Source organism: Lactuca serriola, chromosome 3 (genome assembly GCF_051521515.1).
Source record: "Lactuca serriola cultivar US96UC23 chromosome 3, Lser_US96UC23_V15, whole genome shotgun sequence".
Taxonomy (NCBI): domain Eukaryota; kingdom Viridiplantae; phylum Streptophyta; class Magnoliopsida; order Asterales; family Asteraceae; genus Lactuca; species Lactuca serriola.
Genome location: NC_136410.1, coordinates 267,365,945 through 267,383,577, shown reverse-complemented (window position 1 = coordinate 267,383,577; position 17,633 = coordinate 267,365,945). Strand labels below are relative to the sequence as shown.

The following is a 17,633-nucleotide window of genomic DNA, read 5'->3' as shown; positions in this document are numbered from 1 at the left end:
AGGATTATGATGTTCTCTATTAGGCGCAACTGCTAGGATTATGATGTTCTCTATTAGGCACAACTGTCAGGATTATGATGTTCTCTATTAGGCACAACTGACGATATAATCCTTTAGGTGCAGCTTCCAGGATGTTTAGAGTACATCGTGGTTCAAAAACATCTATAGGATGTGGCGTAGCTGCCAATGTTCATCTATATCAACTTTCATCCCTCATCATTCATTTATCCATCTTTGCACAATATTTTTATAGGTATAAAATACATATATAGTTTACATCAAATATGTGACAACCGTCAAATTCCGGTCAAGTCAAAGTCAAATAAAGTCAACAACTCAAACCGGTCAACTCAATTAAACCTTGTATATTAGGGTTTACATCGTGTTTACTATAGTACAACGCACTATCTTTATGCAAAGTATCACTTTGAGTCTTCGCGTGTTCAGAAAATCTAAACCCTAACCAGGGTAAGTGATGGAATTACTCGTTAAAACGTTATTTCATACCCCCTCGGGGGCATATAACATTCATAACGAGACTTAACGGGGTTTACAAACCTTGCGTTGCGAAGCTAAACATCCAAAAAGGTCACAAACGAAGTCTCTCTCAATCTCTCTTTATCAATCTCTCTCTCTCTCTCTCCCAAATCTCTATCATAACCTCCCTCAACTTTTTTTTTATAATCATTTGGGTCATCCCGACCCTTAACGGAGCCAAAAACCACAAAAAATGGGAAGATGATTGGTGAAACAGCTCTTTAGAAGCGAAACCCTAAGAAGCCTCCTGGACTGAAACCTCTCATAGACCGAAACTGCTTGGACCGAACTACTTAAGAGCCGAAGCCGAAACCCTAAAAGTGAACCAAGAACTGCCTTTGGTCCGAATCAGCCTTCGCCTTCGCCCCTTCGCTTTCGGTTCCCTATGACGGTTTCGCCTGCGAGATTCCTCGGCCAAACCTCCTTCCGGTTCTCATCAACAACCAAAACTCCCTTCGGTTCTAAGCATGTTAGGACCGAACCCTCGGCCCTGAACTCAGAATTTTCGCAAGTTTCGCATCTTTTCCCGGTTTTCGACCATTTTCGCGTTTTAAGCCCATTTTCATGATTTTGACGTGGGATTTTCACCCAAACTCGTATTTAAACATATAAGACCCTATATATTCACAATTTAAACACATTTTGAGGGAAATATTTGTCTAAGAATAAAATCTATTGGGTGAGATATTGAGGTGGAGTGTTGACTTTGCTTTAAAGTTATGACACAAGCTATCCTCCACACCCACTCCATGACCATCCTCAATCACTATTCATCCCTACCTATTCAACTATTTGTCCTTTCACCCTTTTTCTCCAGCATATGATCGTGAGTAAGGGCTGGAAATCCTTACCTCTCCTCCCACATTACTCACACTTTCACCAAAAAGCAAACCCATTTCTCTCTATCACTTTCTCTCTCTAAAACTCGAAATTGAAGGCTGATCTTGAGCATTCTCCTTCAATTTTCGTAAGTAAATTCATCCTACACTTGATTATCTTACATCCTTTCATTCAAATCATGGATTCCTTACACAAATATCATCATATTGTTCATAGAATCTTCGAATCTTCAAGCATCTCCCAAGTGTTCTTGACTTGGAAACTTCTATCCTTCATCATCCATCCTAAGAGATCACTCAAGGTGAGTTCATACCCTAACATTTTCATGTTTTCTTCAAGTTTTAGGGGGAGAATACAAGTTAAATTACCAAAAACTTAAAAAAACTCAAACATCAGCTTTCCATAGAAAAGTTGAGTTCCATTTACAAATTGTTTTGACCGATTTAAACTTAAAATATTTCAAAACTGTTTAGTATGAAAATAGTTCAGGTTCATACCTTTAAAATGACTACTTGAACATACTCACATGATTTTTATAAAATTTATGGTGATTTTTACAAAACTGCCTATCACTGTAGCTACGAATTCGGACCAGTATGTGAATATGAACCTTTTCATACCAATTAGAGACTTCCAAAAATCATAATAAAATTTATGAACAAACTAGAAACATTTTATAAGCTCTCAGAGTCTACGGATTTAGTTGTCGACTCTGTATGATTTTTCTGTAATTTTTCTAAAACAGTGCAGAAATGGTAAAAACGAATTTACAAGTTTACAACTTTCATAACACTTTGTAACATGTCGAACAAAGTGTTAATCTTTGATAACTTCATATTTTATATGTGATTTTCTTTTGAACTACACTTATATAACAGAAAAATTGTTTACTAAATTGTAAGAGGCCTTTATCGTTACAAATAATACAAGATGAAGCGTAATAGAAATAGTCATGTTTTACTATATATTCTACTTACACAGAAAAGGTTTACTATACATTACAAACATTTTGATAAACTATAGTAAGTATAGTTTATGCTTTATATACATTACAAACAATTATGTTAAACTATAATAGGTATAGTTTATGTTTCATTTAAATTTAGAACTCATTACAAAAGGTTTTGATTTCATATAAACGGGGTACAAATACAAAGTATCGGGTTTTTACAAAAAGGGGTTTTCAGTTTAGTTCACGTAAATCTGTTAATGAATAAATTTGTGAGACATTCGCTTCACGTTACTTCTAAAGTAATGCATTAAAAGTCCTTGTAATTGTAACAAGAGTTTCTTGTAGGGAGAGTGTGATAGTTGTGTATAGATCTATATTGGGTCTGACAAACCCACACTCTAGCTGCTTGCAACAGCTCAGCCGACAGCTCAGCCGACGCCTGAAGAACGTCATATACGAGGCCGACTAGGTCATAGCATGGTTATAATAACTCACATGGGGGTATTAACAAACATAAGATTTACGGGTTTTACTTTTAATTAAACGGGTTTATGTCGATTTAAACTTGCATAAAATACTTTAAGTATGGAAAAATTACTTGTATATTTCGGTCTTGACATTTAAGACTACAATATGTTTTAAAAAGGGAAATATTGGATTTTCTGGAACAAACATTATTTTTACAAGGAAAGAATTTCAACTACCACATACAAAAGCTTATGAACTCACCAACTTAATTATTGACACATTTTCGAAACTACTTGTATTCTCAGGGAATTAGTGAACGAGATAAACAACAACTTTTGAGGATGGTACGCGCAGACGTCAAACATTTCATTTTGTCATCATAATGTAATTGATTTTGAAATATGTGAACACATGCTACGATGTAATTTTTTTCAATTATATTTATAAAAAAATGGTTGTATTTACTTTGAGCACTATGATACTCGTTGTTATGATACTACACATGAAGTCCTCCAACCTCGGACGTTTCCGCCATCCTTGGTCCGGGGGTGTGACAAAATAAAACATGTATATTCGGTTCATCCAACATAGATATCAAGAACACAGATAATATGCACACATAGAACGTAATTTATATTAAATACTTCATATCTATGTGTAAGATAAAAGTAACTCTGCACTCACTTGTTAAAGTAGTGATTCCAACTCGGACAACGCTTCGCTTCTAACAATATAATTTCCTTCGACGAAACCTAGTATTATTACCACTAGATTTTAGTCTAATATTTATCACGACTATTTATGAGCGATATTGTTTTATAAGTGTTAAACAATACTTTTCAACCACTATGTACATACAAGGTTTGGACATGGAACACCGGAGGGCAGGACCATTTTGGCATGATAACAGTTCTAGAATCCAACAACCTATGCGGCCCTTCAAACCAGATTCCCCGTACCGCGAGTAGTTAAAAGATATTATAATAACACTTTTTATATTATATTTTAATATATATATATATATATACATATATACATATATATATATATATATATATATATATATATATATATATATATATATTGTTTATAAGTTCATAATAACAATAATAAACTTAAACATAAGTTATATTTAGAGTAGGGTAAACATATCTCACTTGCCGGGGGTTTGGCTAGGAACCGGGCTCTGTGGGAGCAAAACTTCTGAGCCAAAAGCTCTTCTTCTCGGAGCCTTCTGGCGCTCCAAGACTTGCCTCTAGTACTCGGGAAGTACTAAAGGTTGGGAGGGGTTTAGAGAGATATTTGAGAGAGAAATAATGGGAAAGGTGTGAGTTTTTGGGGTGATTTGCGCCTCTATTTATAGGTTGAGTCTGGTCCGAATGCGAGGCATTCCCTTGATGAATGCAAGTCGTTCGTGGCCAGGTGTCACCATCTGGTGCCAAGCCATGGAGAGGAAGCCGTGGCTCAGATCACACCACATGTCGCATCATGGTTATTCCAAAAATTAATTATCTTCTAAAATCCATAACTTTTGCATACGAGCTCTGTTTTTGACGTTCTTTACATCCACGCATAGGTATTGACAAGATCTACAAGTCTCCTTTTGACTCTGTCGACTAATTCTCGACCGATTTTAAATTTACTAGTACGAGAAGATTATACTGTTAACGACCGTGTAAAATTCATAATTTCTACATACAGACTCCGTTTTCGACTGTCTTTTTATTGTTGAACTCCTATTAATGAGATATTCAATTATCACTTAGGTTGTGTTGGCTAAAAATCGATCGATCTAAAATTCGAATTTCGGGTTGTGCACTGTTATGCTAAATCTTAGAATAATCTTAACTTCCTTATACGAAGTTAGATTTAGACGTTTTTTATGCAAGTTCTCGGTTTAAAGTATACTATGACTTTAGTTTTGATTTATAAGGCTAAAAAGTAATTTATCAAAAATTCACTTTTTACGTTATGCGGAGTCGTGCCGATTTTGCCGCAAAACTTCGACAGATCATAACTTCTTCGTTATAACTCGGATGTTAGCGTTCTTCCATTGAAAAGTCATTTTTTGACGTTTATTGTCTCTAAATTGACTAGACCGAATATGCAGACGTTATAGTGTGCAACATCGCCCACTTGGGCATTTTTAGCCTTTATGTTGTTGTGTGTTTTCATGGAAACGAGAGGCAACAAATTGAAATTGGCTTGCAATCGGTCATAATTTAGACCGTTGAGGAACGATCACAAAGTAATTTTTTTTTTCAATTTAACTCACATATAAATACATAAAAACAATAACAATTTTTACCACTTTCTTTTCTTTCTTTCAATTTCATATAAACTTTCAATATTTCAAAATAAAAAATGGATCCATTTGATCCTTTTCAAACGTTTAAAGATGATAACTATGATGTCAATATCTTTGCGACTATGATGTACTTGTATTCTACAACTAGATCATGCTCCACTAATTACATGATGTGCGACGTTAAACTGAGATCGCGAAGAAGGGTATAAATGTCTAGTTAACGATTATTTTTCGGATAATTGTGTCTACCAACCTAGCGATTTCAAAAGAAGGTTTGTTAGCGAAAAAATGTGTTTGAACGAATAGTCAACACATTGGAAAGCTGGTATTGTTTCTTTCAAGTTTTGTAAATTATAATGTAGCTTTTAGATAAAATAAATACACATTTTTACCTATTAAATATATGCTTAGGTATGAACTTTTCCAAATGAGGTACGATGCTAGAGGTAAGTGAGGTTTCACATGGTTACATAAATGTGTTTCGACGATTAAGATTATGGCTATGGGGGAGTCACCCGATTCAATTAACGATTACATGAGAGTTTCTGAGAGAACTGCCTGAGAAAGTTTGTATATATTGTAAAGAGGTGTTGAAACCTTTGATGATAAATACTTGTGCAAATCGTCATTGAATGATATGAAACAACTATATGTGGCGCACAAACAAAGACAGAGTTTTCAAAGTATTCTTGGAAGCACTGATTTCACAAAGTGGACATGGAGAAATTGTCCCATGGTGTGGAAAGGCCAATAATAAAGTGATCATCATGGAACGCTTTCGTTGGTATTAGAGGTTGTTACTTCCCAAGACTTATGGATTTGGCATACTTTTTTTTAGGGTTGCAGGTTCCAACAACGATGTAAACGTTCTTGATCAGTAACCAATATTCAAGGATCTTTTGCCAGGAAAGCCACCAGATGCTCCTTTCATAGTGAATGTACATGAATATAAGTTTGGGTATTACTTTACAAATGGAATATATACATCGTATTCCACGTTTGTGAAGGCATTTTGACCCGGTAGACCCAAGAGACAAAATTTTCAAGATAAGACAAGAAGGAGCGATAATATGATGTATACAGTGTCTTAGTTCATGGATCTTTGCTCAAGGTTACTTAAAATATCGAGATTGTTAAGATCTAACACATTTTTACAAAATAAACTAAGAAATCACACAAGACATTCATATAACACATAGATCTACACATTTTACTTGCATTCTCCCCCAAAAATCATATGAAAACCGAAAACAAGGGGGTATGAACTCACCTTGCTTGTTTGTTCTTGGTTTGGTGAAGAAAAGATGGAGGTTTCGGCCCTAGCAAGCTTTCCTTGAGTAGATCTTGAACTTAGGGGTTTTCTAAGAGTATGATCACAAAAAAATGTTCAGAAGGAGTGATCTAGCATAATAATGAAGTTACTTAGCTTGGATGTGACGATGACTTACCTAGGATTGATGATCTTTGGTGAAGATCTTCTTGAAACACTTGGAATCCTCGAAAATTTGGATGGAAGGAAAGAGGGTGTTCTTGAGTGTTTGAGAGACTTTTGAAAGAAATTTTGAAGATGTATGTGTGTGTGTTTCTTGCTCTCGGTCGTGAGTAGAAGAAGAGAGGGGAGAGATATGGAGTTGATTAATGGTGCCATGCACCCTTGCATGGATACCTAACAAATAAAGATTATGTGTAAAGGGTTAAGAAATCCTACCTTTCCTTTCTCTTTTCTCTTTTTTTTTCCTTTTTTTTTCTTTTTTTACTTGGGCCGAGAATGGCCTAATGGAATGAAGGAAAAATGGTGTTGGGCTTAATTTCTTGGCTTTGTTCGAATTTCCTAGGCCCAATAATAATTTTCGGCCCATTGGGCATTCATTGATGTTCACGACCCAATATGGTATAAAGGAATGAGTTTATGGCCCATTAGGGCTAATTAATTCATTTATGGCCCAATAAGGCCCATTAGGTTAGAATGAATCATTCCAGGCCCAAGTGATCCAAAATGTTATAGATTTATGAATTGGGTCCAATTAGAATCCAAATAGGGTTTCTAAGCCTAATATAGTTGAATTAAATGCTTATTGGTCCATTAGTCCCAATAAGAAAATTCTAGTCCATAATGGACTTAAACCAGGGTTCTTAGGGTTCCAGACTCTTTGTTGAACATGAGAGGTGAATTTAAATGAGCACTGAGTGATATTTACTTAGAGTGTATGTTTTACAATAGTTGGATGATTACACTAGAATAGATTTTCCTAGCTAAAATGCTAGTTGTGACAATGACCGTGTCTGTTCCTTCTGCAATCATTTAGTGAATACAAATTATATATAATACAGATTGAATAGACAGTTGAATGTGTGGATCTGCCCTAAGCCCACAACCAAACAAGGAACATGAAGTAAGGCAGAAGTCATACATTCCACTGCCCATCAGATCTTCATTATATATAACTCTGACGTATTCACTAAGTAATCACAGAATTAACATTAATGATTCTTAGTAAAATGGTGACCACAATAGTTCTTTCTACAACAACTTAATTCATACTGGTTATATATAAACTAATATCGAATGGACAGTTGAATGTGTAAATCTTCCCTAATCCCACAACCAAACAAGGAACAGGAAATGAGACAGAAGTTACACATTCTACTGTCTATCAGATATTATTTATATATAACTCTGACGTATAAACTAAGGAATTATAGAATTTACCATTACAGGTCCTTTATGTTATACTAGTTTGTAATTAAGTGTTGAACCATCTATAAATATGTTTGCTTGTAAAAATAGCGATGTTTATCCCGAAAAATCCTATATTTTCCATAAAACTTATTTGTAGTCTTAATCGTTCTATGACCGAAAAGCACAAGTATAATTATCATACTTAGTTTAATGATACCTAGTTTTATCTATAAGTAAAAACTAGTTAAAGATGTGTTTGCCCTGAAAACTCGAGGCGACGATATTACCCTCCTATAATCACTTAGTACATACGAGTTGTATATAACCAATATTGAACAGACAGTTGAATGGGTGAATCTGCCTTAAGTCCACAACCAAACAAGGAACAAGAAGTAAGGCGGAGGTCACACATTCCACTGTCTACCGGACATCAATCTTATATAACTCTATTGCATATACTGAGTAATCATATAGTTATTATCTCTTGAGACTGTTTAAGAAAAGTATATTACTACGTAAATGTATCGTTTTCTTCTTGTGAGTTCTTATAACCATACTAATGGACGTTCTACCTTATGACGTATTGCAGACGTCGTAAACATTAATGACGTTTGTCACCCACAAACCTGCCGGTCAAACTGTAGCTAACAGTCAGGGTGCAGGATTGACAATCCCATATAGATCTATACACAAACTCAAGCTCTCCATCCAGGAGACTCTGGTTTATAAGGATAGACTTTTATTGGTACTTAGGTAAGTACACGAAGACATGCCTCACAATTAGCTTCAACAAATTTACAAGTAATAATGCGAAAATTCTTTTAATAAATAACATGTAATTTTTTATAAAAAGATCCATAAACTATATTTATTATAGTTTATAAGTTTATTTCCATGTTTCAACCTAGACTTTGTAAAACAATTCATATGATCCATAAACTATACATATTATAACTTATTTCAATGTTTTAACAAGTTTCACGTTTAAATACATATTAACGGTAAGAAAACATAATAAGTAAATTATATTTTTAAACACACAATTTCTTGTGTTTCACTTGTATTCCCCCCCCCCCCCCCCCTCCCCTAAAACATTGAAAAAGCTTAGAAAAATATTGGGGTATGAACTCACCTTATGTGTGGTAACGGTTTTGAATACAAAATAGAAACGGTGACATTCATACTAGATTACGGGAAAGATGTCGTCTTCATAATGGTTTTAAAACACAAAATAGTGTGTGAAGAACTAGAATGAAATATAATATAAAGATACTTAGATCATAAGAACTTACTATGTACTCAAAGGAAATCAAGTTTGAAGATTGAATATCGAGGGACTTAATTTCTAACTACTTTGAAGATGGATATGAAGGATGATACTTGAGAGAGTTTGTAGAATGAGAAGTTTACTGAGAATGATATTGTGAAGGAAAATTTGAGAGAGAATGAGAAGGTTTTCGTTTAGTGCTTGTGGGAAATGAGAGAAATAGATCTAAGTTGTGACTTATATGTGAAGGAACTTATGAGGCGCTGAATGTAAGATTAGGAAAGTGTGTCAAAGGGATTATCATGGGATGAAATCGGTTTCTTGGTCAAAAGGGAATGGAGAATTCGGTTATGGTGGTCCAACAGAAAGTGAATTCGGTCACACCTAGACCGAACACACTTCTTGTAATGAATTTAGGACCGAAAACAATATTAGAAAAGATTCTAGAAACCGAATTCTTGAATCAATTCCTTTCCATGACCAAATTCTCTTTTGTTTCTTTGGATTATGGACCGAATTCTTAATGTTTTAGAAGTGTAAGAACCGAAATCAAGTTGATATTTTGATTCCTAAAACCGATTTCTCATTTGTTTTTATTCCTTGACCGAATTCACCATTTAGTGGTGAATATTTATTGTTTTAACCCTTTTCCTTTTTTTAATACTTGAATTATACAAGCCTAAACTAATTTAGTTTTCAATCCAAGCTTAGTTACAAGCTTCTAAACAAGCCCTTAAGGCTATAGAGGATACAATGCAACAAGGAGTGCAATGTAGCTTCACTTGTACTAGGTTTGGGTTTAGGCTTTGCTAGGTCTAAAAATTTCATGTTGTGACATCATTGAACACAAAGTTGAAACGAAAAGTTAAGGGTACTTGAAGCCAAAATGAATTTTGGGAAAAATGCATGTCCACGGCATGGAAAAGAGTTCTCAACAACATGGAGCGATGTTTAGCCAACAAAGTAATGTCATTGATGTGAATGAAGGAGATACCATGGGTAACATATAAAAAAAAGAGACTGGTCATTAAAGATGAAACTAAAACTCGAGAAGAAGTGTCTAAGGGTAATTTTGTTAATCATGAAGTTAAGTCTGAAGAACATGTGGAAAGTTATGATGTTGATTGCAATTTCCATTTTTAGAGGAGTATTCAGTTTTTTATGATGTCAAGTTGATGGGGGGTCTATAATGTGAGAGTTGATGAATTTGAACCATTTTTAGATGAGTATTCAGTTTTTTATGAGTGTGATATTTAGTACAATGTCCAAAATGGTTGTGAAACTAAAGTAGGACTGGGTATTCTAGATGGAATGGTGAGTGATGATCCTGGAGATGTTTTCTATAATGAGAGTGGACGTGCTTTCTTTATTGAGAGTATATATGGTTCTGAAAATAGTGGAGATGATTATGATAATAGTGAGTGTAATGTATAGGAGTGTAACATACAACTTGATATGAATGTACACATAAGTGAATTCCACAGTGTTGTGGATGTATATGAACATGGAATTTTAATTAATCATATCACAACTACAACAAATGACTTGAGGTCACTTGAATATATGTTGGCTATCTTGCAAATTTGCAATCATATTGGTGTTAATATGTTGGTTATGTTTCACGTTTACAACCATATTGGTGTTGGTGCACTTATGGCTCGTTTTGACCCATATCTACATTAAATGGATGTAAAAATTGTATTTCTAAATGGAGACATTCATGAAATGATTTACACAGTTTAACTATAAAACTTAAACTTTGTATTCAGAGATCAAACACGGTAAAAACCATCATCTCTTGTCACTTGTTATCGTAATACTTTAACATCTCAACCAATAGTATTTCTTTAGGAAACATATAAGCTCTATTAGCTATAGTCAAATACATTGTAAGAATCTTGCAATTTTTTGGTTTTACGCATGTAACATTCACTATCTATACAACATTCAACCTTCTAGATGCAACATCAATAAATTTATGCAAGTTAGCTCTTTGATTTATTTCATTTATTCACTTATTTCCTAAACCTTCTTGGTTAAATGCGTTGTAAGATTCTCGCACCAAACTCACCGCCACACCCACAAAAACACCCCCACACACCAGCCTCACGACACCCACGCTCACACTTACACACCTAAGATAAAAGTTTTATGCCAAAACACCAACACCGACGTCATCCCACCCTACACCTACACATACACATCGCCCACATGAATAAGCCCATGTAGGTTTGAATGGGTAAAAATTAATAAATGGAAGTTTTATCATTTTTTTTAAAAATAATAACAAATTACAAAAGATCAATAAAATATCATTTTGGTTATATTACCTAATTAGCTTCCATGGACGTTGAAAATTTGCAAACAAAACAAAAAACATATTTCATTCTATGTAAACCAAACCAAACCAAATAGAAAACATATTTCATTCTATGTGAACCAATCATATGAATAATTGCAATTCATTTCATAGTTTTTTTCTTTCTAAAAACATTTTGTAAAGCAAACATGAGTCAAATGATATATTTCATAAACTAATGATACATGTTCAAAACTAATGATACATGTTCAAATGTTAACACTACTCAGCCCCATAATCATGAAGGTCATGAGGCATAGCCTTTTGTTTGCAGCAAAGAATTAATTGCTGCACGAAAGGTAGCCCGAAACTTTCGTTAAGGAAGTTCCTTTAAAAAAAATAATAGAAACTGATAAAAAAAACTCTATTATTATAAAAGCATATAATTATATTTTAGAGTAAATTTCATGATTGGTCTCTATGGTTTGGGGTAATTTGCACGTTTCGTTCCTAACTTATTTTTTTAACTCGGAAGGTTCCTACTATTTGTTTTTATTATGATCTTGGTCCCTACTGTTGTCAAAATTCCAAGTTTTTTATTTTTTATTTTTAATTTCCTATTACATCATTTTATTCAAAAACCACAAAATAAAGAAATTAAGGATTATTAAATCCAAAAGAAATGAAGAAATTAAAGAGGCTGCAAGTTATTGCTCAAGAACCAAGCAATTGACATTTTTAGGTTTATTTATAAGTATATTTTGACAAATTCAAGAAATATTTATGATTGTATCATTGTTTTTATAGTAGGAGAAAAGACTTAAAATTAATCTCATGAAGAGGCAAATAGAACCAACTAGGGAAGAGCCCCGCTTTGCGGGGTTGGATATGACATTTTTTACATATTTCTTAAGACAACTAATCCTTTAGTTTTGGTTTCGAGAGCTCCTGATGAGCTACATTGATTCCATAAAATACCACTCCAACATGTATCATTCCTTTAACCTTAAAAATTTACAAATACACAAATTTAAATTCTGCCAATTATGAATTCGACGGAATTACCCCTATATCAGAACCTGCAAAATAAAAACCCAAAATTATATTGTTATTTCTTTCATTTAATGTATGTTAATAGATGTTATGTTACATGTATTATGTCCACATATACATATATCAAAGTATCAATACAAATCCGGTTTGAAACCTTTAAAGTTTGATTTAAAAAAAACATAATACTTTTTTTTTTTTTTTTTTTTTAATTTACTCTATACAAAAACCAAAAAAACAAACCTTCAAACTATCCTTCTTCCTTTCCTGACGTCAGTGACATGTGACCTCAAGAAGGGCAGGGATTTGTCGGTCATTAAGCCTCTTGGAATACCTTTGCCTTTGGCCCTCAACAATTCTGCATACCTGAAAATTAAGAAAATTAGAATGTGTTTATTGTCAAACTATTATTACCAAATGAGAGAAAATGCCCATTGAATAGGTTGAATGGAAAACCCATAAGTTTCCGTTAAATATTCAACCACAGATTTCATTGTGTTTCTGTCATCAACTGGAAAAACTTATGTTTCACAAAAAAAATATATATTATCACCATGTAATCAACAAAGGCCGACATAAATAACAAAGAAAAAATAGTTCTTACTTTAGTTCTCGTGTAAAAGGAGATAGGGGGTGACAAACTCATAAGAAAATATAAAGATTTTCATGCTGAAAGTTTCCTGTTTTCCTACAAATGAAGTTTCTTTTACTAGATTAGGCTTTGGTTTAACAACTATACGCTTAGCAACACGAAATCAAACCGCAAACAACGTCAAATATATAGAAAAAAAAAACATCAAATGAACAATAATTTTCCCAAAAATTATAATATACCAGGAAGCCATCAACCCAAGAATTCTAAAAGTTGCCATAACTTTTAGCTTTGTGCAAGCTTCTTAAACACTGTATCAATTTAGAGCAAATGAAAGATATTAGCAACAGAATTAGAAACCAAACTCTAAAATAGCTAGAACTTACTTCTTCTATGATTTTAGCATATTGGTAGTGAAATCTAAAGTGTGTTTTTATTATTGATGAAAGATAAAGTAATGTGTGATATTATTGACCTCATCTGCATTTATGATTCGAGCTCTCTGAAGCATCTCTTCTAATGGTTGATTTTGATTTTAGCATATTCAGTAACTCAATGCTACAAATGCTCTTGATTTTGACTTTTCCATTAGGGTCAAAATGGTTGATTTCTAATAATTTCTGTAAAGAAAGATGAGATTGAGAAACCATTTAGCAAGATAAAAATCAATGTAGTGCATAATAGAGTGGAGAAACATATACAACTATGCGAAATTGAGAATCCTAAACTTCTTTTTTTCCAAGAGCAAATCTTTTTCAGAGAGCTCCATAACTAATTCATCTTCGTCATCAGCCTGTGGATTATCATAAATAACAGTCCTCAACAGTAGTTTTCGATGCTAAACACAAGACTTCAGCCAAATGTAAAAGACACATTAACCAAAAAAAGGAGCAGAAACATCTTTTCTGTAATTCGAACATATGAAACCACTTGGTTTAAATCATCTGAATGGTCAGCCATGATTATTTTGCCTCGAGTTTCTCAAGTGGTTGTGGTGAACATCGAAGAAACCTGAGTTGGTGGAGCAAATAAGTTGTTAACCTCAGTCGAATCCTCAACCTCCGGCCTAGGTTCCACTTCCATAGGGCTTAAAGAACACTAACCTTGAAACATTATGAAATCGTCGTCCATGGTTGTACACCGAACCGACAACATTGCTAGGCTCCACTAAATTAGGGCTTAATGGGCGGAATCGGTTCTTCGGTTGTACGTTCTCCGGGATCGGTAAAGCATGTTTAACGATGGGTCCCAGTTGTAGAGTTGTAGTGGTGGTGGTTTGGTATCTTCGTCGAGATACTGTTCGTGCAAGGGCCGATGAAGACGAATCATCGGTCAAGGGATAGATAAGAGGTGGGAGTAGTGTTGGAGATGAAGATGGTGATGGAAAAGAAAGACGGTGGAAGGGATAAATGCCTACAGAGAAGTGTCGGTCGATTTAGAAGGTGGGGGAAGAGATTGATCGGAAGAAGGAGGCGGTGAAGAATTACGTGTCTAATGTGGACTTGAATGAACATCGAGAAAATTATGTATGAGTGGTGGATTTTTTGAGGAGATAATACATGACCATCACGTGTAATCCACTGTACAGATAAAAATATATAATAATCAAAAACAAAAACAGAAAAAAAATTCTACCAATCACAGAAAAGCTATATTCATGGTGTACTTCAAAATTAGTATATATATAAATGTATATACTCAAATGCCTTAACTTTCAATGTCTTTGTGGGGTGTAAATTATTACAAAGAAAAAACATCATAAATGGTTTCTGTGTTTTTCCAGATTTTGAAGTTTAGTCCTTATGGTTTAAAAATCTCATAAATGGTCCCTATGCTTTCAAAACTATTGACAGATGTTCCTTATTGCTAACTCCGTTAACTTTTGGCCATTAAGTGAGGGGTATTTTCGCCATTTCACACCACAGGGACCACTTATGATCTTTTTAGTTATTTTTTTTAAAAAAGAAAAAACTAAATATAATTATTTAATATATAAAATCTCTCTCTCTCTCTCTCTCTCTCTCTCTCTCTCTCTCTCTCTCTCTCTCTCTCTCTCTCTCTCTCTCTCTCTCTCTCAGCTAGTTGATCTACATCACCACTGAATATAAATGGACATAGCCACCAAACGGCATACATTAAGATTATAATCTTCATAAGTTTACAATTTGTAACTGTTCAAATGATACACAAAATTGACATAATTGTAAATTTCATAATGCAACAAAATATCCAAAATCCATGGTTACTGGTTTCCTGAGAATACAAGTCGTTTTGAAAAGCTTCAACATAGAATGTTGGTGAGTTGATAAGCATTTTATTATGAAAATAGTTTGTATATGTTTTGCTTGACAAAAATTTTGTATGCTTCCAAAATATCCAATATTTTCCATAAAAGTGAATTGTATGTTTGTTTCCAAAACCAAGAATATATATGTATGCACTTTTCCTTTAAATCATGTGAATGTATGTTCCCAAAAACTCCCATATTTGTTGATTATATGAAACAGTAGTCTTAAACCATAAGACTATATTAGTGTCAATAAAGTACTGAAATGGTGTTTAGTTTTATAATATATAAAACCAGTGAAGTGTAATTTTTTTTTTTGTAAATCAAAATAGTGTTGTTAATCACTATGTAAGTCATTATAACCATGCTTGATATGACTGTTATGCCTGTCATGACGTTCTTCAGGCGTCGGATGTGGTAACATATTTGTCACCCTAGACGGGCCCGTCTAGCTGTAGCGAACAACTTAGGTGTGGGTGTCAATCCCCGTATAGATCTATACACAATTATCTCGCTCTCCCTCCAGGAGACTCTGGCTATAACTATAGGACTTAGAGTGTACACTAGGTAGGTACGGTGAAGATAGTGTCTCACTAGAGCATTAACGAATTTACACAAATTTCGAATCTATTTATTGTATAATGAAATAACTGTACTAGTGTAAATTCGTGACACACAGCTTATTACTCATGCAATATGAGTTTTATGTCAGACAGTTTATGACACGTACATTTTTCTGTCATAAAACTGTTTGGTATATGATTTCTGTTAAACCATTTACAACATATTATATAAATAGACTTTAGTGGATGTGTCTAGTTGTAACATATGTTGCATAAGTATCATCTTATCTTGGGTTATAAACCATCCAAAAATGATGATAAACAAGTTTATGATTATTTTACTAATAACATTATTTTTAGTAAAATATCAAACTTTGTGATTATTTTTAACATCCTTTTTACCGATTTTTGCAAGTTTATAACATAAAATATGTTGTGTAAGTTTAATTCAAATCTGTCACGACTTTTGTAACACCATAAATGATAAACACAATATTTTATCCAAATATAAGTGTAGATTTTTAAAAGGGGAGTATGTATGTATCCAAAAGTATATATATATATATATATATATATATATATATATATATATATATATATATATATATATATACTATGATTTCGAAAATTTTGAGTGACCAAACCCATGTCCACGAATTTTTGTATAACAAATGTGTTAATGAACATGTGCATCATGATTTTTATGAAGCTACATATGATAAATACATTTTTACACAAGTATTTCAACACATAACTATTAAGCATGCAATTATCCAAAGGATAAATTTAGTCTATTAAACATGAGACTTGTAAATCTCGAGTTTATGGTGTATCAACATGTGATATTCAACATTATAAGCTCAAATTGTAACGCCCCATTTCTGGTATGTGATTTAAATAAAGTATTTTTCATTTCTTAAGGGGGGTACTCGACGAGTCAGCAGCCCAACTCGTCGAGTAAAGACGAGATTTGCACCCGATTTAAGTGGGCTACTCGGCGAGTCTGCCAGTCTGGATGGAACCCTAATTTCAAGGGTTTGCATCCTATTTAAGCAACTTTATGCGCCCCAAACCAGCCTCCATCACCCTTAGAACGTCCCTTACTAAACCCTAGCCTTCCTTTAAGCATTCTTGGAGTATTTCTCATTTTATGAAGGATTTTATTGCATTTTGAAGTTAGAAGATGAAGAGAGAAGATGGGTTTTCTAGAGGAGCAAAGAAGATATGAGTTTCTTTTGTCATTCTAGTTTCCATTAAGGTATAAAGCTTGAATCTTTACTTGTCATCATGTAGATCTCCTTAAAAGCTAGCTAGTGTGTTTTTTTTGAGCCATTTTCTAAACATTAAGGTCGATTTAAGGGTAGCTAAGATGAATGGGTTTCAGATCTAAGCATTTCAGGACTCCTTAAGCTCAAGGTTGCCACCTTTATTGATCTAAACACCCATTTGTAACATCCCGAAATATCAAGAGTAGAGTTGAAGGGCTAAAAGAGTAAATTGGGAAAGAGCGACTCGGCGAGTCCATGAGTGGACTCGGCGAGTAGAGTCGCGGCTTGGTCGCGTGTTAAGTGGCCGACTCGGCGAGTCAGTAAGATGGACTCGGCGAGTAGGCGCTGAGTGGAGAAAACCCTAATTCTCGGGGTTGAGCCCTATATAAAGAACATAACATCCATTTCCTCAGCCTCCTTACTCATCCTCAAGTCCAGAAACCCTAACCTTCGTGTGCGAGTGGATCAAGTGCATTTGGAAGCTTGGAGAAGCAATTGTTGAGGAAATCTTGAAGGGTAAGA

The 17,633-nt window shown here is 34.0% G+C and overlaps 1 long non-coding RNA gene across 4 annotated transcripts; it reads right to left on the bottom strand.

Annotated features, from left to right (window-relative positions):
- Window positions 1-12,208: 12,208 nt before the first annotated feature.
- Window positions 12,209-14,584, bottom strand: LOC145093980 (uncharacterized). Of its 4 annotated transcripts, none has more exons than XR_013703173.1 (6): window positions 14,097-14,584; window positions 13,469-14,004; window positions 13,236-13,304; window positions 13,006-13,089; window positions 12,645-12,767; window positions 12,209-12,430 (listed from the first exon to the last, which is right to left on the bottom strand). It is a non-coding gene; the product is annotated as an uncharacterized LOC145093980 (long non-coding RNA). The 4 variants fall into 4 exon arrangements; XR_013703174.1 differs by lacking the exon at window positions 13,006-13,089 and having other exon boundaries at window positions 13,469-13,613; window positions 13,695-14,004; window positions 14,097-14,581; XR_013703175.1 differs by lacking the exon at window positions 13,006-13,089 and having other exon boundaries at window positions 13,469-13,786; window positions 13,912-14,004; window positions 14,097-14,581.
- Window positions 14,585-17,633: the final 3,049 nt, after the last annotated feature.